Genomic DNA, 25184 nt, shown 5'->3' with positions numbered 1-25184 from the left:
ATTCTGTCAGGATAGCAGTGGTCCTAGGGTCGAGGGTGGGGGTAGAGAGATAAAGTACATCCACATACATGTGAAAGTTGACTCCATGTGTGTGGCTGATGTCACCAAGAAGGAGCATGTAGATATTAAAGAGAAAATGACCAAGGACAATCACAGTCCTGCACGAGACAATGCGGGGGCTAGAGGAGAAGCCATCTGTGGTGATGAAGTGGAGACAGTGTGAGGGATAGGATCTGAACCTGTCAAGGACAGAACCATGAAGGTTGAGCTGAGAGGAGAGGCAGCGGAGGAGGATAGAATAGTTGACAGTGTCGAAGGCAGCAGAGAGGTCAAAGAGGTTTTTTGATGATGGGGGTGATGACGGCTGTTTTTAAGGGGTGGGAATGGTGCCAATGGATAGGAAGAGGTTGATGATGTCTGTGAGTCGAGGGGTAAGGAGGTGGAGCTGGAGGTAAGGAGAGGGGTAGGGATGGGGTCGAGAGAGCAGGTGGTGGGTTTCATTTTGTTCACTATGGTGGTGAGAGTGGAGGGACAGATAGGATTGAAGGTGTGGGGGGAGGGATGGGTAGGGGCCATAAATATTATTTGCTGGTAACCAAGGCCAGAGTTGGAGACCAGGACTCCTGATGAACACTGTATGATATTAAAAGTTAAATTTGCTCGCTCACCATACCCAGTCCTCTTTGCCCCCTTTTCCTCAGGCTAAATGGGAAACCAAATGCACTCACCCACTCTCAGCAACGAGTCCTTGCTAATGCTTCTATTAGGTATAAACTTTCAAACAGTGATCCAGTGTTCTTGCATAGTCCCAGCATTGTCCCAATCACAGTCCTCATGCACATTCCAGCATGCTTCCTTCCTATCACTCTATGTTGACCCTTCACCTTCCAGATAAGCTGTCTCATCTGCCTTGGTGACCAACTTAATTAATGTTTCATTTGCATCACTTCCTGTCCTTCACCCTCTTGGAGATTCCCTTTATTTAGTTTTTACTACGTTCCTTTGTGGAGTCATTACAGTTGGGCACCAATTTTGCTGACTCCAAACCTATTTTCCTTTAAGCAATTCCATTCAGTTCTTCTATGACATATCCAGTAGAACACAGGTTATCTGCACAACGATTATTCACATCTCTGGTTGGATGCATGTCTGGGAGATATGCACAAAAAATATCCTGTTTATACACGTGCTTTGTGTCCATACATGCAAATCATGTCCCTAGGAGCCTCACATGCAGAGAGAGAGAGAGAGACTTGGAGAGAAAGAAAGAGGCAGAATACACCAGAGAAAAAGGACTACAGAAAAAGAGAGAGAGTCTCAGAGAAAGTGGCACAGAGGAATAATGGCTGGAAGTCTGGTACTTCAGGGACGGTACATGTCTTCTGATGGATAAGTATAGATACTCCTGATGGATCAATGCTTTAGTTAGCATTGAATCCTGTTTGTAATTTGTGTGATGTCTGATTATCTGCACTGTAATTGGGCCGGTTCTAGCTAGTGCTGATAATTAGCTCTCTACTTATCTAAATGTCTGTCTCACAGCTGATATACTCCAACACCTAACTCACTTGCGTGCTAACCGATCATTCACAATAATCATTCAAAACCTTGTGCCACATAAATAAACACTGTATTGGTGAGAGTGACCTGATGTTGATCTTTGTGTTACGTGAAACTTTTACGCAAGATATCATGGTCTGAGTTTCACGCCACAACTTACACATTCCTTTGAAAAGAGCTCATTAATTTTGCAGTTTTGCTGCATCTGACCAGGAGGTAACAAAGTATCCTTCACTATTAGTTTGGAATTATTCTCACTCACATCTTACACCTAAATCAGGTTGAAGAGAGCTTTTTCCTTTCTTAAACTGACTGATAAATCTTCAAATTTGCATTTTTCTCAAGGTATAAGCTCTGGCTGGGGTGAATGACAAATTTGGAACCACAAAAGTGTTGGAGATGGGCTCTGGGACCTTGGATGTAAAGCCAAAATATTTGTGGTCTTTAAAGTCTTTATACTCACTCTTTCCATGAGTTGGAGTAAGTATAAAAATATTAAGAACCACAAAGATTTTTAAGCACTCTGAGACACCATCTAGCGTGAAGACGCTATATAAATGCAAGTTGTTGTTCCATATTCCCACCTTCAACTGTTGGAATCTAAAGTGACCAGTCACTGGGGGCAGGGAATCCTTCTACTCAGCTCCTGTTAACCCTGCAAGCCAAAGCCTTAATGGGTAGGGTGGTCCTAGCTGAACAAGAAGTTTGCCAGACAGTGCTATCAGTGGCAAGCTATGAGGTTATAGCTGGTTAGACTCCAGCAATACCCCAACGTACACTCTGGTGATCCAAATCCTTGGCTCTTGCCAATCTGCGCTTAATACTTACTGGAAGTAGGTAAACAGGATGCATCCCTCCAGGCAGAGAGGGTGCACATCACATTCCAACAATCTATCTCTGGAATTTCCATGTGTAGGTGGAATGCATGGAAATCTCAACTTGGTTTGGATACTCTTAAGCATATGTTAGACACCCGTCTAACTCCCAAAACATCTAATAAATTTGAACTAAATGTAATATGGCATTAAATTAATCCATCAATGAGCAAAAACCTATGACAAAACGGCTCTAGGTAGAATTTGAGGTTTTCTAGCATTCTTTGTGTTTTTTAAAAAGGATGTGTGATAACTGCCATTAGGTGGAGCAGCTTCGCCTCGTAAATCAGCTCAAATGTCTGAAACAACAGCTTTCCAAATGTAAATATGTTGTTGAAGCAATATCTAACTTATGGTATGTTTGTCCAACAGCTATTTCGTGGCCTAGATCAGTCAAAGAGAGATGCAAGCCCAGTTACTTGGTGCTAAAGAGGAGCAATGTATTCAGAAGCTCTCTGGAAGGAGACCGTCTGCGTATGTGCAGAATCTTAAAGTCATCATATAAATATTGTGTTGACTTTAAGATATTTCTATAATTCACCATTAGAATTTGGTCAGGTTATCCCTACTAACTAAGTAACAGTAATGGAGGCCAGGAGGCCTGAAAACAGACGACAACACCAGCTCAATGCATTGTAACTAACAGCTTTTCACTATCAAGTCATATCTCGTGCTTGAGGAGGTAACATACAATCAGATTCAGTCAGGACTCAGGGGATCTGGTGTCAGAAAAATCTTTCATATTACAATATGAGTAATGTACTAGCATAATAAGGGTGTATTGCAAACTTCAATCGCTTGTTCTCCCCAGCCCTGCTCACACGACTCAGCTATTGTTTGCCTCTGTAAACAGAGCAAATACACTCACTTGCAATAAACTGCAAAACTTGTGCCAATGGAACTCACAGAAATGCGTTACATCTTGTCAAGGCTTAATGACAAATATAAGCTGTTGGCATAGCAACTGTGACACTAAATCCCATATCACTTGCATGTGCCTCTGGAGACTTCTTGCGAAAGGGAAGTGACTGGCATGTGTGAACAGTGTCAATGGATTTATCACCAAAGGCAGCTCTGTTGCTATATTCCTATATCAATAAACCTGCGGGATTAATGGTTTCCACAGCATGAACAATGCATGAATGTTCACTTATGATCATGACTAACAGTACTAGGCAGCACCCTTTCTGACTCTGTGAAGGTGCCAATCAATCAGCCAGAAGAAAGAAGTTATTTAACAGGTTACTGGGATACAGAGTTTAAGTACTGCCCTGATCATCTTATATACACTCCAGGGACTAATCCAAAGGCATGCATTGGAGTTACTAAACAAATTAATTCAGTTCGAGCAAAGCAATTTAAGGCATTGACTTCTGTTTAATGGACAGCTCTCTCTTATAGTTGTACTTCTCTTTGACCGAGCCTTCAGCTCCCCTCTTGACTCTCTTCCCCCTTCTCGCTCCCTCCCATCCCTCCCCTCACCCTGACCATTTCCCCCCTCCTCGCTCCCTCCCCTCCCCTCACCCTGACCATTTCCCCCCTGCTCGGGTCATGACCCAACTGTGCAGCGCCTTGGGACGTCCTCCTGACGTGAAAGGCGCTTTATAAATGGAATCTTGTTGTTGTTGTGTTGTTGTACTGTATACTACATGGGGGGAGCATTTGTGGTAGGTGATATTATCACTCGTAATGATAATCACAAGCACGGAATTTGCAGTCCTTGACCTGTTCACAATTATTGAGGAAACCATTGTGTTTAAGTGCTCCGGGATGCTTGGGAAGGGCACTATCTGAATTCAAATTGCTGTTCTTTAGGGGCTGAATCACAGCCATGAGAACCATTAATGGCAATATTTTGAACTACTTCAAGAAATGTGAAATCTGCACTCTCTCCTGATTCAGGGTTTTCATATTGGCTGGCATACAACCCTCTTTGGCAAGTAGTGATCTTAGAAAAAATTCAAGTAAAAGGTTTGAAATCAAACAGCTATTCTAGTGGCAGGGATTCAAGAAATCAAATTCTTCCTTCAGCAAAATGTGCTGAAAATGTGCCCTCTGTTCTGGTGATCTAAATTAAAATATCCAGTGAGTCAAAACATTACACAAACACCAACAACTAGCCGTCCCTTTCAAAATAAAAACATAATAAATACTAAGAAATCAGACTTGAACTTGATATAATGCCTGATCATGTTGTTGAAACGTTTCAAAGATCTTCATAGGATTTACTGTAGAATGTAGTAACCATGTATTTGTAAGTGAATGTGGCAGGCTTCTCTTTTCGAATGGTGCCATGGGATCTTTAACATCTACCTCAACAGCACATTGGACAATAAATAATAACAATAATTCTTGCATTCAATATAGCATCTTTCAAGTGGGACGAGTCTCAAAGCACTTCAGGGTTGATTGTAAAGTGTCCGAATATGTTGTAGGCCTCATCGGAAGGATGGCACCTCAGACTTTGCAGCTTCCACAGCACTACACTTGGGAGTATCAATCTATATCATGAGAAGTATAGTGACTGTTTTTGTGCTGTTTCCTCAGAATAGGAAGCAGCTGCTGTCAGGCAGTGTACACATTGGCATCTTGTCTATGGTTTCTCAAAAGTTACATTTATTGAACTTTTTGTATTTGATTTTCATAGGGAAAGCGGGAGCAAGGTGGAAGGATTCAGGGAGAGTATTCCAGAGTGTTTCAAGTTGAAAACCTATAGCTTATCTGTTTGTTATCTTCCAACACTGGGCATCGCCCTTGTTGCTCACCTATGCACTTCCCCTGGGGCCCGTACAGCCCCTCATGCTACTGTGAACAGACCTGGATGCAATACTCATGTTCATCTTAACTGGAGCTCAGTAGAAAGTATCAGCTTGTCTTTCCATTTTCTTGCTTGTGGAAGTTGCGAAGGAAGTAGTCGCTCTAACCTTTTTTTTGTGCAATTGCATTTCAAATAACAACTGAGAGTTGAATATTTTTATTAGAATAATTACTATTTCACAGTGGGATTGAAAAGGCAGTATTGGCAGAGTGGACGGACGTTGAGATTGCGGACAGTGTTTTTCTTGCTCTTCCCCCGCCCCCCCGCCCACCTTCAAAAAAAAATCCTTGGAAAAAGTTGAAAAAGCCAGTGGTTAAACAAGTTTTAGCAGTGTTCCCCCCCGCCTCCCTCTTCACAATATATAACAAGAATTTGCCAGCAATCTGTGGGAATCAAAGTTTCAATTAGCGTGGCAGAAAACTGACCTGGCTGTCTTATCATCTTTGTTAAAAATGAATAATGTAGGGGAGAAGTTATCTGCATGGAATATAAAAAAAATGTTCAATCAATCCACGACTGTATGTGGGGCACTGCTGTGTGCAATTGGCTGCCGCGTTTCACCCACAAAATACACAGTCAATTCATTTTACAGTCTATTCTGTGAAGTGCTTTGAGACGTCTAGAAGATATGATAAGGCGCTATACCAAATGCAAGGATTATTATTTTATTATAACAACAAAATTACATTTGTATAGCGCCTTTCACGTCAGGAGGATGACAGGACAACCCAAGGCGCTAGACAGTCAGAGATCTGCACCTGAGCTGGTGATGGGGATCAGGAGGGGTGGGGGGTGCAGAAGGTAGGGGTAGGAGGGCTACCAAAGGTACGATCGAAAAGGAGGGTCTTGAGCTGGGTCTTCAAGGAGGCAAGGGAGGGGGCAAGGCAGAGGGACTGTGGGATGAAGTTCCAGTTGGTGTGGATGGAGAAGCTGAAGGCCTGCCTGGCTATGGTGGGGTGGGCGAGGCGGGGGATGTGAAGCATGCCAGAGCCCGTTGAGCGGAGGGAACGGATAGATTGGTAGGGGGTTAGAAGGTCCCAGAGGTAGGGAGGCGCAAGGCCATGGAGGGTTTTGAAGGTGAGGACCAGAATCTTGAACCGTATCCTCTGAGTGATGGGAAGCCAGTGAAGCCGGGGCGAGGACTCCAAGGGGAATCTGCACTCAGCTGATTTGGAAATACTAGCATTCTCTTTGCCTTAATTAGTGTTGCTTCACACTGAAAACAAACGCTCTTTTAAGGTTAATAGACAGCTGTGAGCCTTTTCCCTGTTAAACAACATAATCAGCATTTCTTCAGGGCATGTGAGTGGGATTGTTTAATGGTGTCACAGCCTCTTTCACAATCAATTCTGTTTTTTTTTAAATTTAAAATACTTTTCATTTTAAGATTTTCCAAAGGAACATAGCCCAACAGCAGCAAGTTCCACTGATAGCACCAGCCCAGGACTGGCCAGCCCTAGGACAGGAATACTAGGGTCACAATTATGGGATTCTTAAATGCATTCCATTCCCTAATCATCATCATCAGGGATAATGGTGATACGGCTTTTATGGCTGGAAAATGACTTTAAGGAAATGTTTGAGACTGAACAGCCTCTGGACTTTGAGAGAATGGGTTCTCCCTCAGGTATCTCACAATCAATTTGGATACCATGTTTTATATTTTAATGAGAGTTAGGATTTTGATGCCTTCTCACTCACTAGAACAGGTTTTTAACTTTAAAATGTTACTTTTAAAATCATTTTAGGCCAGTATCTGGCAGAGAAGCTCAGACTGACCTTGCTTGGTCAAGCAAAAGTGCTTGAAAGTTAAAATCAACAAATTATAATTATATATAATAATAATAATGATACTTGCATTTGATATCGCGCCTTATCCACCATTGAGATGTCTCAAAATGCTTCACAGAATGTACTGTAAAAGTGAATTGACTGTATATTTTGTGGATAAAATGCGGCAGCCAATTGATCACAGTAGTGTACCCCAAACAGCTGTGGATTGGGTGACCAAATTTTAATTTAAAAAAAAGTTTTGAAGGGATTATTACCCCCACAAAGTGTTCACCAATCGATTAATAACTGGGTTCCTACTTACTGCTAAGTAAACGGGCATGTGGAGTAAGGAATCTTCCTGAAGGCTTCGCCCTGCCCAGGAATCAAACCTGTGTCCTCTCATTTGCAAGGCGAGTGATCCAACCAATATGCTCTACAGGACTACATAATGCTCTTCACATAGAATAATACTATGTGTCAGCCTGACTCAGTTGGTAGCATTCTCGCTTCTGAGTCAGAAGGTTGTGGATTCAAGGCCCACATTGGAATGGGAAGGAATGGGGTAGGAAATCAAAGAGAAAAGTCAGTGCTAGGCAGACAGTGAAGCCTGGCGAGGATTGGCGTGATGACACATGGAGTTTGGTGCAGGTGAGGATGTTGGCAGTGCAGTTTTGGATTTAGCTGGAGCTTATGAATGGTGGAGCTAGAGAGATCAACGAGAAAAGGTTTCAGGAGCAAAAGGGGCAGGCAATGTGGCAGAGGTGAATAGGAGCAACTTTGGTCAGATAGCAGATCTGAGAGAGAAAGGATAGTTGTAAGTTGAATCACACCCCAAGGTTGTTTACTGATTTGCTGAGTTTGAGAGAGAGATTGGGGAGGTTAAGAATTTCAGAGTCAAAAGTGAGGAGATGGTGGCGGGAGCCAAGAAGGGTGGCTGTATTGAATTGCAAGAAATTGATGCTGATTCAGGCCTTGTTGTCTGACAGGTAAGTGAACAGTACATCAATTAGGTCTAGAAATGGAAAAGTAGATTCATCAGACTGCATAGGTCATGGATTTCACATTTCTTTGCTGATGCTGGGTCTAAAAAATGTTTTAGAAGCAAAATTTTAAAGTTAAAAAGTTAAAAAGAAAATTTACTGCCCCAAATTACCAAGGACGAAGGGCTATTGTTATCAGGAGAGACTGGAGAAGCTGGGTCTGTTTATTTTGGAGAGGACTTAATAAAAGTGTACAAAATTATGAGGGGTTTTGTAGGGTAAATAGGGAAACGCTATTTCCATTGAGAGGGAAATCAGTAACTGGAGGACATAATTATAAGATAGCAACAAAAATAGTGAAAGGAGAATTTTGGAGGAATTTTTTCACCCAAAGAGTTGTTGAGATGTGGACCTCACATAGAGTAGGGTGGTAGAGGCAGAGTCCATTGTAGCTTTCAAGAGGGAAGTAGAAGAATAGAGGCTTGAAGAGGTATGGGGATAGGACAGGGTGGGCAATGGGATCGACCTTCTATTCAGCCCATCGACAGATGTGCTGTACATTTCTATGATTTTTTGATTCCAGAAATTAACTCATGGAGAAATCATTCTCCCAAAGTTGGGGTGATCATTAGAAGATCTTTAGAAGAGCATGTTTAGGACTTGTTCTCAAATTTGTAATGCTTCTTAGTGAGCACCAGTGATAATAAAGGAACAGAATGTTTTAGCAATGCTGCAATTTTGGTTGGATTATGTGTCAGGGAGTTACAGTGTATGTAATCTCAGGACATACAAATAGGCTGAGGTTAGCATGAGTCAATGTACTATCACTTAGGAGAGTACAAATGACTCAGGAAACGTTAGTCAGAAGACTTTATTGAAGTTAAGTCTGAGCTTTGTTAGATACTGTTCACGCTATTTTCCCATTGGAACACCGCTTTTCTATAATTGTATTGAATTCTACTTGCGACCTTCCCACTAAGATTCAGTTGGTATATCACCCTCGTCTCTGGGTCAGAAGATGTTAAAACGCAGTCCTGTCTGCGTGTTCAGATGCATGATAATAATCCAGTGCCACTATTCGAAAACGATTGCCATTTGTCCAGGCCAATAATCCCCCAGATTTAAAACAACAACTTGCATTATTTAGGGTAGCGCCCATGCCCTGTGTGAAAGAGCAAATAAAACAGTCATTCAATTACGGGCAGTTGTAGAGCATTGCTGTGTGCAAAATAGCTGCTGTGTTCACCTGCAAACAACAGGAAGTTACACAAAGTTTTTGAGGTATTTTAATTTTAATGTAATAAGGCACAATATCAAATGCATTGACTATTATTATCATGGCTGTTTGCAGGGACGTCACTGTGCACAAACTCACTGCCAAGTTTCGCCTGTGGAGCACACAGTTAATACACTTTGCAGTATATCTTGTGAAGCGCTTTGAGACATCTCAACAGCGTGATAAGGCACTATATCAAATGCAAGGATTATTATTATTATTATTATTAGTCAAAACAACAGAGTAAACAGATCTAAGGGAACTGGTTTGCTTTTGAGTATCGTTTCAGATGCTGATCTCACTGGTGAGAGTCAGGCCATTGAGGATAGGAGAGTGGAATGGGTCACTGTGTTTAGAATTATGAGCTTTGTTTGGTTGCCAGCTGCACATTTTACAGGAAAACTTCTGGTTTATCTGACACCCAGTTTTATTTTTCTATTTTGCTGCTGAATGACTGATCCCTCAAACATCATTAGTACCAGTGTGCATCATGGAGGTGGGCACAGCTTTAAATACTGTACATGCAAATTGATGACCAATTTTCTATATGTGCAACCTTTTCCCAGAAGGATTTCTTTCTCTCTTCATAATTAATTTGCCAAATGGTATGCATAATTAACTATTTGTTTCAAAATGTTAGTATCTTTTCATAAATCCCGATGATGAAATATTGGTGCAAATAACACTCAAGATGTCCCCGCACAGTGACCGCCAATGACCACTTTCTTAACATTCACCTAAAAACACCATTGGTCACAAGTTTGCTCTGCTCTGGTGTTGCCCTCAGTCACGCCAGCAGCTGTCCAAACAATGTGAGTCATCTGTCTGTGCAAGTAACAGCAATGTGCCTCTTATCTCCAGGGGCAATGCTCCATGTGATATTTCTACATTGATAATTATCACATCGACCAATAATGCAATCAAAAATTTGCTCAGGGCTTCAAGCCTAATTTGCAGTGGTCAATATCATAAGATCACATTCCCCCTCCCTCTATTCTTTACTAACACATACATGGTCATTCATTTCCTGGCAGTTTGGGGGACAGTGATATGTATAATTTGAGTGCTGTTTGCCTATAAAATACTCTAATTATACTTCACAGAAATTACATGTGAAGCGCTTGGAGATATGTTTACATTGTATGTGCTATACTAATGCAGTCCTGTCTGCCTGTTCAGATGCATGATAATAATCCAGTGCAAGTGCTAAGTATAATAATAAAGTTAGGAATAGGTTAAGAATCAGCAGCAAATTGTCCTGGAGGATTACATTAATTTTACTATTTGCTTTTTATTCTAACTTTTTCACTAACAGTTTCTAACTGTAACCCAGCAACTGCAATCTGTGGGCTGCTTGCCTCTCTATTTTTCACCTTGAACACTGTGACATTAGAAATAAATAATTACAACGGTAAAGAAACTCCTCCATTAGGGTACATTATCACTATATCATTGGGACAAACATTGCCTTATTGCTTAATACGTTCCTTGTCTTAATTAGCACAAGGAATACGTTATGAAAAACTCACAATTGTTTCCCCATGACTTACCCTGTATCACCTTTACTAAATACTTAATAAACAAACAAAGAAAGAAAGAAAGAAAGAAAGAAAGAAAGAAAGAAAGAAAAATACTTTGCTGAACTCATCACATTGCCCCCAGACACCATTTCCCACAGTCACTTCCCTCAGTCCGCTGGCAGATAATCCATAAAACACTTTATATGAGAGAAATTTGCAGTTTTCCTTAAAGTGTTGCCTGTGCTAATTAAAGAGGGGATTATGTTAAGGAATACAATCATTTAAACTGCTTCAAACTCTAACCACTCCACAATTTCTTTATCTTTGCCCATTCCTGACATCACTTTTTCTTGTTTCCTCTTTTTCCCTATTCCTGTTCTTTTTAATTTGATCCTTTGTTTTATTATTTTCTACCTCAACCATTTTCTTTGACTATTTGCCACTTCAAATTATATATAAATGATATATAAGTGTGACTTAACATCTGCGACCAGAGCTCTCTCTGCCTTCTTGTCCTCCTTGACTTCTCTGCTGCCTTCAACACTGTTGACAATTCGATCCTCCTACACTGCCTCTCCTCTCAGCTCAATCTTCGTGGGCCTGTCATTGCTTGGTTCAAATCCTCCCTCTTGCACCTTCTCCTCTTTGTCGCCAGTAACAGCTTCTATCCCAGCCCTCGCACTCAGGGCTCTGTCCTTGACCCTCTCCTTTTCAATATCTACATGCTTAGTGACATCATCCACAGACATGGGGTCAACTTCCACATGTATGTGGATGACACCCAACTCTATCTCTCTGCCTCCACCCTTGACTCCAGGATCACTGCTTCGTAACAGAATGTCTGTGAGACATCGTCCTGGATGAGAGCTAACTTCCTGCAGTTGAATGTCAACAAGACTGAGGGTCTTCTGCTTGGCTCCTGTCAGCACCTCCATACCTCGGACGCTGACAGCATCTCCCTCCATGGATGCACTGTTCAACCCTCAACTGTCCTACATACCCCACATCCATGCCATGACCTGCTCCGCCTTCCCCCACGTCCGCAACATCGCCCGGCTCTGCCACAGTCTCACATTGCAGGCCGCCGAAACCCTCATACACGCTTTCATGACATCCAGGCTTGACTACGCAAACTCCCTGCTTGTCGGCATCTCCAACTCCTCCCTCCATAGGCTGCAGATCATCCAGAACTCTGCAACCCATGTCCTCTCCCGCACCAGGCACCATGACCCTATCACCCCCATCCTCGCTCGATTCCGCTGGCTTCCTATCACACAGAGGATACAGTTGAAGACCCTTGCCTCTATGTCCCCCATTGCCTTCATGTCCCCTGCCTTGTCCGCCCCACCATTGGTGGGCAGGCCTTCAGCCACTCTGCACCCACTCTCTGGAACTCCATTCTGCAGTCCCTTCGCTTCACCCCCTCTCTTGCCTCCTTCGAGACTCGTTTCAAGACCGTTCACTTCAACCGTACCTTTGGTCACCCTCCTTCCGCCCCTGTCCTGCAGCCTCCCCAATCCCAACCCCCAATTCGGGTCCGAAACACTGATTGTCTAGCACCTTGGGACGTCCTCCCGACATGAAAGGTGCTATACAAATGTAATTTTTGTTGTAGAAATTTAGGAGTGAAAAAAAAATCTGCCATCTGGTGTGATAATTTATGACCAGTTGATAATGATCACCTGGACAAAATGTGATATAACATCAATGTGATCCCCTCACCCCTCCTCCCAATTCAGACTGAATGGTAGGGGCTGTTGCCTCCATGGCAGAATGATTGGAGCTGCTGTCTGTGGAGTGTTTGAATGCCATGTCACAAGTTTATCTCAACCCAGCACCGTTAAGTGGCAGCTCCATTGATGGCCATGGAGGCTTTGAGGCAATCCATTGTACGGAAGTCATGGTTGGAGGTTCAAATTGACCACCACATTCACCTACAAAATACACAGTCACTATACTGTATATCCTGTGAAGCACTTTGAGTTGTCCCATCACATGTAAGGATTATTATTTTAAATGTTACGCCCTGGAGTGATAATTTTAACTACTGATAATTTATCACAATACAGTACATGCTGCAAGTTTTCTCTCCCATGTCGCGTTTTTCATCCCTTCATTTTTATTCCCTCCAGTTTCCACCCTCCATTTCGGTGGGTGTTTTAAAGGTAATTTGTACTGGGCTCTTTTTATGTTGGGTTTTGCAGTCCGCGACAAGCTGATACTTGGAAGTGTGACAGTCCCACAACTGAGTCACTCCTCAACACAGTGAGGCTGAAATTCCATCTTGTCCTAACATGTGGAACCATTTTGTCTTAATCTGTAAGATGACTCAGAACAGTGAAAAAAAACTTTAATTCAGTCTTGATTTAGAGCTTGTTGTTTATTTCAAGAACTTCAGAAAACTAGCTTCAAAATCAAGATTGAATCAAAGTAATTTGGCAAATCTGTTTGATCTTAAGATAAAATGGTCTTGCAAGGTGAGACCAGGTGTTCTTTCAAGACTCACTGTGTGTCCAAACTGGAACTTGAGGGCTATGAACTTGTCTGCAGCACTTCAGGGGTTAAAGGAAAAATAACATGATAACAATGAACACTCCTTAGTGTTTCATAGCAGTAGTTTCGCTTCAAAGAGAGTCATCTTTTAAATGGATACTGAGACTCCCAGAATAAAACAATTGTTACATGTGGAAATTCAGCATGTCGGGTAAAGCTCACAGCAAGATTTCTGCTATTCATTTTTCTTTTGAAATGTACAGTAGTCTGGTGGTGAACATTAGCAGGTAAAGCACTTGAAACAAGTGCCTTTAGCTCCCCTCTTGACTCTCTACCCCATCCTCGCTCCCTCCCTCCCCTCCCCTCCCCCTGACCATTTCCCCCCTGCTCGGGTCCCGACCCAACTGTCCAGCACCTTGGGACGTCCTCCCGACGTGAAAGGCGTTCTATAAATGCAATCTTGTTGTTGAAGTGATGATGAACATTATTGTTAACTCTTCAAGTGTCATGGATGGGTTCACAAGTCCTATACTGGAACATTGTTGCTGAGAGCACATGCCAATGAAATGACTCAATCATGCAATTCAGATCAATTTCCCTCTCCCCCATCCCCTCCACCACACACACACACAGCAGATTGTATCAATAATTTACTTGCAGTACAAAGATCCAAACAATAACCATAAGACATGTGTATTTTTTCAAAGCTGTAAGGATCAGAAGTAGGTAAAATAAATAATTAAAATGCTGTGTTCTCCTTCAGAGCACAAGTTCTTCTTTATGCACTGTCTTGAGAGTGAAGGTGGGGTAGCAGAATAGAGGTGATGGAGGAATGGAGTACCGTCTAGCCTTGAATACCGAAGCACTGAACTGGTCTAATGAAAGGAAAAAAACTATAAGGTGCTGAGGAAAGAATAAATGTGGCTTGTGACTAGGTATAATTGATATTTGTATGCTAGCAGGTGGCCAAACACCTGTACAAACTGTAACAGAAGGAAGTTGTTGGTGAGAAACTAACAGACAGTTAACTGTACGCCAGGGTACATAGGGAGACAAGGCAGGAGATTTGTGTAGCACTGACAGACATCACAAGGAAGTTAATCAGGACTGGGGAGGATCAAACAAACTGGAACCAAACAGATGTTGTTCCCAAATTGAAGAGGGGCACCAAACTAAACCTATGGTCCCATTAGCCTGACCTCAATAATAGGAAAAATGAGGGAGTCACTCATCAGAAAGGATGTGAAATATTATTTATATAAAATAATCTAATAAATGACAGCCAACATGTGTTCAGAAAGCTCTTGGTTGACCAACTTAATTAGACCATGTGAAATTCCAAATTGACTGTGGGAAGCCATAGGACATGTATCTAGACTTCCGAAAGGCATTTGACAAAGTACCACAGGAAGACTCTTTCACAAAATGTGGTAATTGATTATCATGGGCAAGATGTGGATTCAGAATTAGCTGAAAGGAAGGAAGCAGAGGGTCCTTGTTAGGTGACGGAGGTCAAAATGGGGAGAGGTACAAAGTGGGGTGTCTCAAGGGTCTGTATAGGCCCTTTCCTATTTATTGTATATATTAATATAATATAATAATATATAGTATTGTATACATTTATTGTATATATTGTATATATGTCATTTCATTGGCATGTGCTCTTATATTAAAGGGAGAACTGTAGAATCAGAGGAAGCAGCACATGTCCTGCAAACAGAGGGCAGGTAACTGACAAATGAAGTTCAATACGAATATAATCAAGGTACTACACAAATTATAATATTCCTTGCATTTGATATAGTGGGGCTTACCACGTCTTCTAGACATCTCAAACCACTTCACAGAATATACTGTAAAGTGAATTGGCTATATATTTTGTGGGTGAAGCAGCCAATTGGGAGTCGTGTAGCTCAGTGGTTAAAGCACTCGCCTTGCAAGCAAGACACCCGGGGTCAATTCCAGGCAGGCGAAACCTTGGGCAAGTTTCCTTACTCCACGTGCCTAATAATAATCCCTCCAAAACAAAACAATAATAAGTCGGTCATTTTCAATCTACACCTGTTTGCGGGGCACTACTATGCGCAATTAGCTGCCGCGTTTTGCCCACAAATATACAGTCAATTCACTTTACAGTATATTCTGTGAAGCACTTTGAGACGTTTAGAAGACATGAAAAGTGCTATATCAAATGCAAGGACTGTTATTATTATTATAATTGTGCACAGCAGTGTCCCACAAACAATAGTGGATTGAGTGACAAAATTTTCTTAAAGGGAATATTACCACCGGAAAAGCAATATGCCAATCAACTAACAACCAGATTCCTATTTACTGCTAGGTAAACAGAAGTGTTTGGAGTAAGGAAACTGGTCCAATGTTTCGCCCTGCCCAGGAATCAAACCCAGGTCCTCTCACTTGCAGAGTGTGTGCTCTAACCACTAAGCTACACATATAGGATGCAAGAACAGGAGACATATGTACTCCATGGATGAGATAAACATTGTCACACGAGAAACTGAAGGAGATGGATGTTAATTGACTCATGGCTCACTATGTTAACGCAGTGTGAGACATTAAAAAGAATTCAAAGAGGATACTGGGCTGCATTGCTAAATTAATTGAGTTTAGATTGTTTTCAAGGGTCATAATAATAATAATAATCCTTGCATTTGATATAGCGCTTTTCACGTCGGGAGGACATCCCAAAGCGCTTCACAGAATATACTGTAAAGTGAATTGACTGCATATTTCTGGGCGAACGCGGCAGCCAATTGCGCACAGCAATGTCCCACAAACAGTTGTAGATTGAAAATGACCAATTTATTATTGTTTTTGTTTTTTGGAGGGATTATTGTTATACTCAGGCTGTGCAGAAGAACTTTGTTAATGTGGGACAAGATCTTGTGTTCTGTTCTTCAATTAGTTTGGATGTTTGAAGTCAATGATTCCTTTGGGGACAAGAGGCATTGCTGCTGTGTGATGGGAAAACACCTGTCCCTTAATGACAAGCGGTCACAATCATTCACAATTGTTGTACATTTCTTGGTCTGCACAAATACACCCCTCAGGATATACTACCTCAATTTAGCAAAGATCAAGTTAGATTCATCAATCATGAAAAGAACTGGCTGCTTCAATTCGGTGGCATAGATAGGGTTGTGGTAGACCCGTCTTAGCTCATTGCTCAAAGGGAAAAGTACTTTGTCAGCTGATGTAGACATTACACTTTGGAGACCAGGAGGAGTTAAGTTCCTTCCTGCCTGTAATATTTTTACTAAAAGATTTTCCAATGTCTGCCTAACACTAGAAGTAGAGAGTTTTCTCTCCAATCAATTGAAATTACTTTAAATATGCATCTTAACACTGAATGGAATTTAGCAAAACTGGATTGAAAATTGCAAGCACATCTATCATTGTCACTTTGTCATTCAAGGACAGCAGAGGAAGCAATGTGCAGTTTAAGCGCATGAGTCACATTATATTATAGCTGTCTTCCTAAGCATGAAAAAAAAATCACTTACTGATGAAAAATGCATTTGCTGCCTGACATTCATAGTACTTTGATTTATTTAGTCAGATTCAATCAGAGCTAGTGCCAAGGCCAGAAGTGCCACTATTGTTGCAGTCTTAATGGGCATCTGAGCAGCAGAACGGAATTGCACCACTGCATGGTGAAACATTCATCTGTTTTGTTTCAAGATCAAGTGCAGGTTAGAATAAAATAAATCCATAGGTTCTACATCATTGCATAATTATATTAGAGCTCAGATATCCCAGAAAGATAACACTTGATTTATTCACAAAAGCTTTCCACATCCGCCTGTTTGAACTCGTTCTCCTGAATGTAATTGAACTGTTACACTACTAGAATTCTCTCACTTGGTCACGACAGGGAATCTTGCCTCGAATGTTTACGTGGAGTGGACTGTCTGACAACCTTCAAAGGCAAATCTTGGAGAATGGAACAAGCTTCTTCAGAGCATATATATAGCTCCCCAGCATGAATAGTCCTGCTCCAATGTAATATATAACAAACGGTAAGAATATATATTACTATATTTATCACATATTGTATCACATTAAAATACATTGAAACTTCTTGTCCTTTGCATGAGATATTAAACTGAGGTCCCTTCTGTCCAGGTAGATTGGAATACATGTTCCTTTAAGTGAAACTTTACTTTCAGCTTTGTAGCTGTCGTCCACAATACTCTTTTAGACAAAAGTCAGTTCTCTGCAGTGAGGTGCAGCTCTTTAACAGATCATCCTATCAGACAAACGTCAGAAGCCATTGCCATTGGAAGAGTTGCAAATAATACCAGTACATTTCTATTGATGTCTTTCTCTGAACAAAACATAAAAATATTTCAATGTTGTTTCCCTGAACAAAATATTAAAATGTTTAAAACATATTTAATGCTGCCCGCAAAATTGAGACATTTTGTGATAAGATGTTTATCAAATGTAAGGATTATTATCATATATTATATTGTTTTAAAGTGTACAATATTTCATGCTGAGCTGTGCTGCTCAGTCGGGACACTTGCAGGGAGTTCTTGGTACCTACTATACACCTCATAAGGACTCAAACCTGTGTATGTTGGATATCAAATGGCCAATGACTATCCATATGTGAGGGACGTGCATATGTGGATATGTGTCTAATTCGAAAACTCTTAAGCCTGGTAATGGGTTTCATGGTGTGTCAGATTCCCCGCTGACCAAAAACAAATGTACCACATACACAATGGATTGAGACAAACCAGCAGCTCTGATTCCAAAAACACCAGCAGCAGATGCATTGCTTCAATAAAAGGTAGCTCTTCAAAATGTCTGAACAGCGAACTCTCAAATCCTATTTCTAGATCCAGTGGTCTTCTTGCAAAAATCACTAAAAGAATGATTGTTTCTCACTAACAAGTCAAGAATATCCTTCAAGATATGTGGAGGGATTCAATATAATATCATTTATATTTATAAAGCAGCTTTCATGTCAGGAGGACATCTCATAGCACCTCACACTGCTGCAATACCTAAGCTGGGGGTGGGAGCTGAGGGCACGGGTAGGAATAAGATGACCGAAAGTGCGATCAAAGAAGTAGATTTTGTGATGGACCTTGAACAAGGTGAGGGAAGGAGTCACTTGGAGGGACTCTGGAGTTCCAGAGAGGAAGGGCAAAATGGCTGAAAACTTGCTCTCTGATGGTGGGATGGATAAGGTGTGGGGCCTGAAGCAGCCCAATGTTTGCCTAGCAGAGAGAGGGTTGTAAGAGGTCACAGAAATAGGGTAGGGGAGGGTCGGGGGTCAATTGAATGTGAGAACAAGCATCTTGAATTTGAAGAATTGATCTGCTGGAGATGCGTTGCCAGTGGAGTCAAGCATGGATGGGGATGATAGGCTCACGGAGACTGGGGTGGGAGAGGACATGAGCTGCAGAATTCTGAATAGATTGCAGCTTGTTTAGGGAAGATCTGGGGAGTCCAGTAAGCAGAGTGGTCAAGCTGGAAGTCAGTGATGTAAGCATGAATGATCTCAGTTGCTGGATATTTGACCCATATTGAATGCTCCTAAATACCTGATGGATGAAAAACATGAGAATTCTGAAGGGCCTTTGCTGAGTCAGTTAGGGTCACCCCTCAACCCTCTTTGTTCCAAAGGAAAAAGTCCAAGTTCCCCCAGTCTCCCCTCAAAGTTCAAATTGCTCATCCCTGGCATCATCCCAATAAATCATCTGTTTCTTGACAGATTGTGTGCTCTGTAAATGTATTGCCTTAACATTATTCCTGGAGTGGGGTGATCAAAACTGGACACAATATTCTAACTGAGGTCCAACTTACATTTATATAAGTTTGGCATTACCTCTTTGGTTCACGCTACTAATACTAATAATCCTTGCATTTGAGTTTGTAGAGTATAGGTTTTATGTTCTATACTCTACTTATACAACTTGGGATTCCGTTTGCTTTCTTTGATAGCTTTGTCCACCTGCCTTCTCAGCTTGAAAGATTTTTCCATGTTATTCTTTGGAAGAAATCCTTATTCTTCTTTCCGAAATTTATAACCTAGGACTCTTGGCAGAGTTCTGCAGAAACAGCACTTCCACACCTTATTAAATGCAAGCTACAACCTGAAGCTGGCCAAGAATACAAACTGATGGCAGTGACTCACCTGCTCATGGCTATTGTCACTTTGATTTGAGTTATTAGCAGTCTTGGGAGTATTGCTGTAACTCTGGTAGATAGGTTGCAGCATCTGAAAGATCTTCCCTTCCCACCACCCCCCCACCCCAAACCCCCACCTTGCCCTCTCCCTTGCCTCCTTCAAGGTTTGTCTCAACACTTCCTCTTTGACCGTGCCTTTGGTCATTCTCCCACCCTCACCTGCCTTGCTCTCCACCACTCTTGATTCCACACCCAAGCTCGGTTGCAAACCTTCACTGTCCAGCCCCTTAGGATGTCCTCCCATCGTGAAAGACGTGATATAAATGCAATTTGTTATTGTTGTTGTTTATCTGAACCAAGCGATACGTTTTTAATTTTCAAAATTCGCGCTATTTGACTTCCTCCTGCTGTATAAATGCAATTTGTTGTTGTCTTGGTAGGTAGCAGAGTGACCTCTCAGGATGATGCAAAAAGATTGCAACAAGATATAGATAGGCTGGGGAGTGGGCAAGTAGGTGGCAGATGGAATTCAATGTTAGCAAGTGTGAAATTATTCACCTTGGTAGCAAGAATAAAAGAACAGATTATTTTCTGGAAGGGGAGAAGTTAGATAGTGTTAGTATTCAAAGGGATTTGGGTGTCCTTGTACACCAGTCCCAAAAAGTTAGTTTGCAGGTGCAGCAAGCAACTAAGAAGGCGAACGGCATGTTAGCGTTCATTTCGAAAGGTTTAGAATATAAGAGTAGGGAAGTTTTGATGCAACTGTATAGGGCCTTGGTGAGACCGCACCTAGAGTATTGTGTGCAGTTTTGGTCCTTATTTAAAAAAGGACATACTTGCCCTAGAGGGGGTGCAGCGTAGATTCACTCGGTTAGTTCCTGGGATGAGGGGACTGACCTATGAGGATAGGCTGAATAAACTAGGGCTGTATTCTCTAGAGTACAGAAGAATTAGGGGGGATCTTATTGAAACATATAAGATTCTTAAGGGGCTGATAAAGTAGACACAGAGGGACTGTTTCCCCTGGTAGGAGAATCTATAACCAGGGGTCACAGTCTTAAAATTAAGGGTCAGCCTCTTAGAACAGAGTTGAGGAAACATTTCTTCACTCAGAGGGTAGTGAACTTATGGAATTCACTACCCCAGAAGGCTGTAGATGCTCAGTCCTTGAACATTTTCAAGGCTGAGACTGATAGATTCTTGAAAAATAGAGGGATTAGGGGATATGGGGATAGGGCAGGTAATCAGAGTTAGTTGAGAAGATCAGCCATGATCTTATTGAATGGCGGAGCAGGCACGAAGGGCCGAATAGCCTACTCCTGCTCCTAATTCTTATGTTCTTATGTTCTTATCTTCTTATGGTTGTTCGTGGAGACAAATAAAGAATTGAAATTGAAAACTGATGAATTAAGATCTGCTGCAGTTTATCAATACCACCAGTATTATAAGATGACCCCAAGATTTCTTACCACGGTGGTAGATCTGTCTGCCAACCAGCTTGTGAGCTCTGAGACGCTACCCTGCGTGGAGGGTGCTTTATAAGTGCAAGTTGTTATTGTTGTGCTGCTGGGCCTGGGGAAACCAACTGTACTCTTTGCACAACTGACTAGGGACTTCCTCCCGATGTGAAAGGCGCTCTATAAATGTAATCTTGTTGTTGTTGTTGTAGGGTCAGTGTCACAATATGAGGTGTGTAGATATATCTGGGGGTATCTGGGCAGGAGTCAGGGGGTATCTGGGCAGGAGTCAGGGGGTATCTGTGCAGAGTTCTCCCCTCAGAGAGAGGGGGTGAGTTAAGAAGGTACAAACCCATTGTACCTGGTGTGTGGAAGAAATATACTGAATACTTTCTTCATTCTAGACTTTCTTTTTGAAACACAATAAGCAAAATAATTGGGTGCACAATGCTTTTTATCCCAACCTGTCGGCAAAGCGATTACCACTTATAATCAGAAATATTGCACAAGCTCTTAATGTATACAAAACGACAGCACATCTTGTTCATAACCTGTCAAGTTAATCTTTAGCTGAAAATCTTAGTGCTTTCATGCTGGAGGAATTTAATGATGGTTGACACACAGGGAGGATGAATTGGTATGCTGAGCTCAATAGTTGTTTTGTGCAATTCTCTTTCCATTTAGGCTGTGCAGTGTTAAAAACTACATGTAGAGGCAGGCCAGTTCTCAATGCTTCAGCATGCAAACTTGCTTTAAAATATTTACATGGGCTTTCAGAACACAGGAATAACTGCTTTGGCAATGTTGTGGGAGGTTAAAATATCTCTTTGTAATATTTCAAATAAGAGTACAGATTTCTGGCTCATTTTCCTCCTCAGCACAGGAGACCTATTGAGGCTATGTTTCTTACTGACTAATTCTAATTCTCTGCTCTTGTACAATTTTAGAACAGAACCACCAAAAAATGTTTTTCACTTCATTGCTGCTTATGTGATGCTGCTGGTGCAAATTATGTATTTGACTAGTTAAGAAAAGCTACTGTATCTCAAAGTAACTCATTGTGTTTAGCATTTTCCACATTACAAGACACTATAGGAAATCCAAGTACAACTATCCTTCCAAGGTCATGGTGTTACAGGCTGCAAACCTTGGCAGGATTTTGTCTGAGAAGCATAATAAGCCATTGGGTGCTCTGTTCCACTTCCATCACCTATCAATCCTAATGTCTGATGCTAACACAAGTTTCAGGTAGTCCTTTCCCTTTCTATGCAACTCTCTCCTGGAAACAATTGGAACTTTGTTTTGTGAACACAGAAGATGAAGTGTGGAGTTTCCATCGATTACCGAGTCAGGGTTGAAATGTCTGAGCACATCTCCTGGGTCTCCAACACCAATTTTGCAGGTCTCAGCAAGCACAAGAGACATTCTTCTAAGGTCCCTGCCCTTGTCACAGCTTACATTCAACTGGACTCTGTGTGATTTAAAGTCCATTAATAGAAATGCTTTGCAGGTGAGAAACAAGGAAGGACTCAGTTATTCACTAACTCATGGATCTACTATTTACGTATCTACTGAGTCATGTATCTACTAACTAATATATCTACTAACTCAGGATCTACCAACTCAGTTATCTTATAATAATAATAATCCTTGCATTTGATAGCGCCTTATCATGTCTTCAAGACGTCTCAAAGTGCTTCACAGAATATACTGTAAAGTGAATTCACTATATATTTTGTGGACGAAACATCCAATTGCACACATCAGTGTACTACAAACAGTCGTGGATTGAGTGAATTTTTTTTTAAGGATATATTAGCCCCGGAAAAGCGATCTGCCAATCGACTAACAACCGGATTCCTATTTATTTATTTTGTGGGTGACATGTATTTTGTATTTAACTCAAGTACGTGGGAGATGAAATGTAATGTGGGGAAATGCAAAGTGATGCATTTTGGGAGGAAGAATGAGGAGATGCAATATAAGCTGATGGTACAATCATAAAGGGGGTGAAGGAACAGAGAGACCTGGGGGTTCAAATAGGTACATCTTTGAAGGTGGCAGGGCAGGTAGATAAAGCTGTTAAAAAAGCGTACGGGATACCAGGCTTTATAAATAGGGGCATAGAATACAAAAGTCAGGAAGTTATGATGAACCTTTATAAAACACTGTAAGGCCTCAGCTGGAGTACTGTGTTCAGTTCTGGGCACTACACTTTAGGAAGGATGTCAAGGCATTGGAGAGGGTGCAAAGGAGATTTACCAGGATGGTGCCAGGAGTGAGGGACGTCAGTTATCAGGAGAGGCTCGAGAAGCTGGGATTATTCTCCTTGGCGCAGAGAAGGTTAAGAGGAGACTTAATAGAAGTTTTCAAAATTATCAGATGATTCATTAGGGTGAACAAGGAGAAACTATTTCCACTGGAGGGTTTGTCGGTAACCCGAGGGCACCGATTTAAAATAGTTGCTAAGAGAAACAGCGGGGAGTTGAGAAATTTTTTCACATAGCGAGTTGTTTGGATCTGGAATCCTAAAAGGGTGGCAGAAGCCGATTCGATAACAACGTTTAAGAGAGAAGTAGATAATTATTTAGGGAGGATAAGTTTGCAGGGCTATGGGAGAGAGTGGGGCAATGGGATTGACTTGGATAGCTCTTTTCAAAGAGCACGCACGGATATAATGGGCTGATTGCCCTTCTTCTGTGCTGTATAATTCTATGATTCAATGATTTACTAACTTACATTTCTGCTGGCAGGTATCTACAGGTATCCTCTAACCACACTGGGCCAGGGCACAGACATGTCTTCAATAGAATGTTGACACTTCCCGTGAGTGACCATATTCCAAATCCACTCCTCTCCACCTGTCCAACAACTCCATTTTCAGGAACCAATTTCCATAAAGTGATTCACAGCGGTAAAGGTTACTTACATTGTGCATATTTTTTCTGACACAATTCTGAATTGTTTGATACTGAAAAATACAATTTACATTTATATATTGGAAGGACATCCCAAAGTGCATTCACAGTGCTGGGTGAGCATCCAAATTGTGGGTAGGAGCTGAGGGGGGTGGGGAGGGAAAAGATGACCCAAACTGTGGTCAAATGAGGTGAAGAGGAACATCTGAAAGCCCGCCTGCCAATGGTGGGGTAGACAGGGCTGTGGACATGATTGAGGCTGAACAGAGGAAATCTGGGTCAGTATAGTTGAAGGAGGTTGCAGAGATAGGATGGAGAGAGACCATGGAGAGATTTAAAGGTAAGAACAAGGATCTTGAACTGGGGGATGGAAATCTAATGCAGGGGAATGAAGATGAGGATGACACACTTGTGGAGCCTGGGGCAGGAGAGGAAATGATCTAGATAATTCTGTACCTCTGTGTCTGCAGCTTGTGTAGGAAAGAATTGGAAATCCAGTGAGCAGAGAGTTAGCATAGTCAAACCTGGAAATGATAAAAGCAAATGGATCAGGGTATCGGCGGCCTCAGAAGAGATGGCGGCATAGGCGAGAAGCAGGAGAGCCTCTGTCTTTCCTGGAGAAAGATGAGAGAAAGTTAGCTCTAATCCAGGACTTTGATGTCCAACAAGTAATTGGTTAGGACAGCATCTGTCATGTCATGGAATCAAGGGTGGAGACAGAGAGATAGAATGGGTGTCATCTTCATACATTTGGAAGTTAACCTTATGTCTGCGGATGATATTGCTGAACCAGAGCCTATCAATATTAAAGAGGAGAGGACCAAGGGTAGAGCCCTGAGAAACGCCGCAGGTGATGGTGCGAGGCAGGGAGAAGCTGTTGACAGATACAAAATGGAGGCATTGGGATAGGTAAGAAAGAAAACAGGAAAGGATAGAAACAGGAAGGTGGAGCTGAGAGGAGAGGCGGTGAAGAAAGATAGAATAGTTGACCATGTCGAAGGTGGCAGACAGGTAAAGGAGGACAAGGAGGCATAAACAGCCCTGGTTACAGATGGTGAGAATGTAATTTGTGACTTTGACCAAGGCAGTCTGTAGCAGTACAGAACCCAGATTGCAGGTTTCATGTAGGGAGTGCAGGGAAAGGAAAGAGTAAACCTGGGAAGCAATGACTCTTTCCAGTACTTTGGTGAGGAAAGGAAGGTTGGAAATGGGATGGAGGTTGGAGTTAAAGGTTTTGGGGGGAATGGGGTGATGACAACTATTTTGTAGGGGATGAGAATTGTGGAAGCAGACAAAAAGAGGTTGAGGATGTCAGTTAACAGGGGGAAAAGGATGTGGAGCTGGGAGAA

This window comes from Callorhinchus milii, unplaced genomic scaffold (assembly GCF_018977255.1).
Source record: "Callorhinchus milii isolate IMCB2004 unplaced genomic scaffold, IMCB_Cmil_1.0 Scaffold1, whole genome shotgun sequence".
In the NCBI taxonomy this organism is placed as follows: domain Eukaryota; kingdom Metazoa; phylum Chordata; class Chondrichthyes; order Chimaeriformes; family Callorhinchidae; genus Callorhinchus; species Callorhinchus milii.
The sequence above is the reverse complement of the archived record's forward strand: the minus strand, read 5'-3'. Positions refer to the sequence as shown.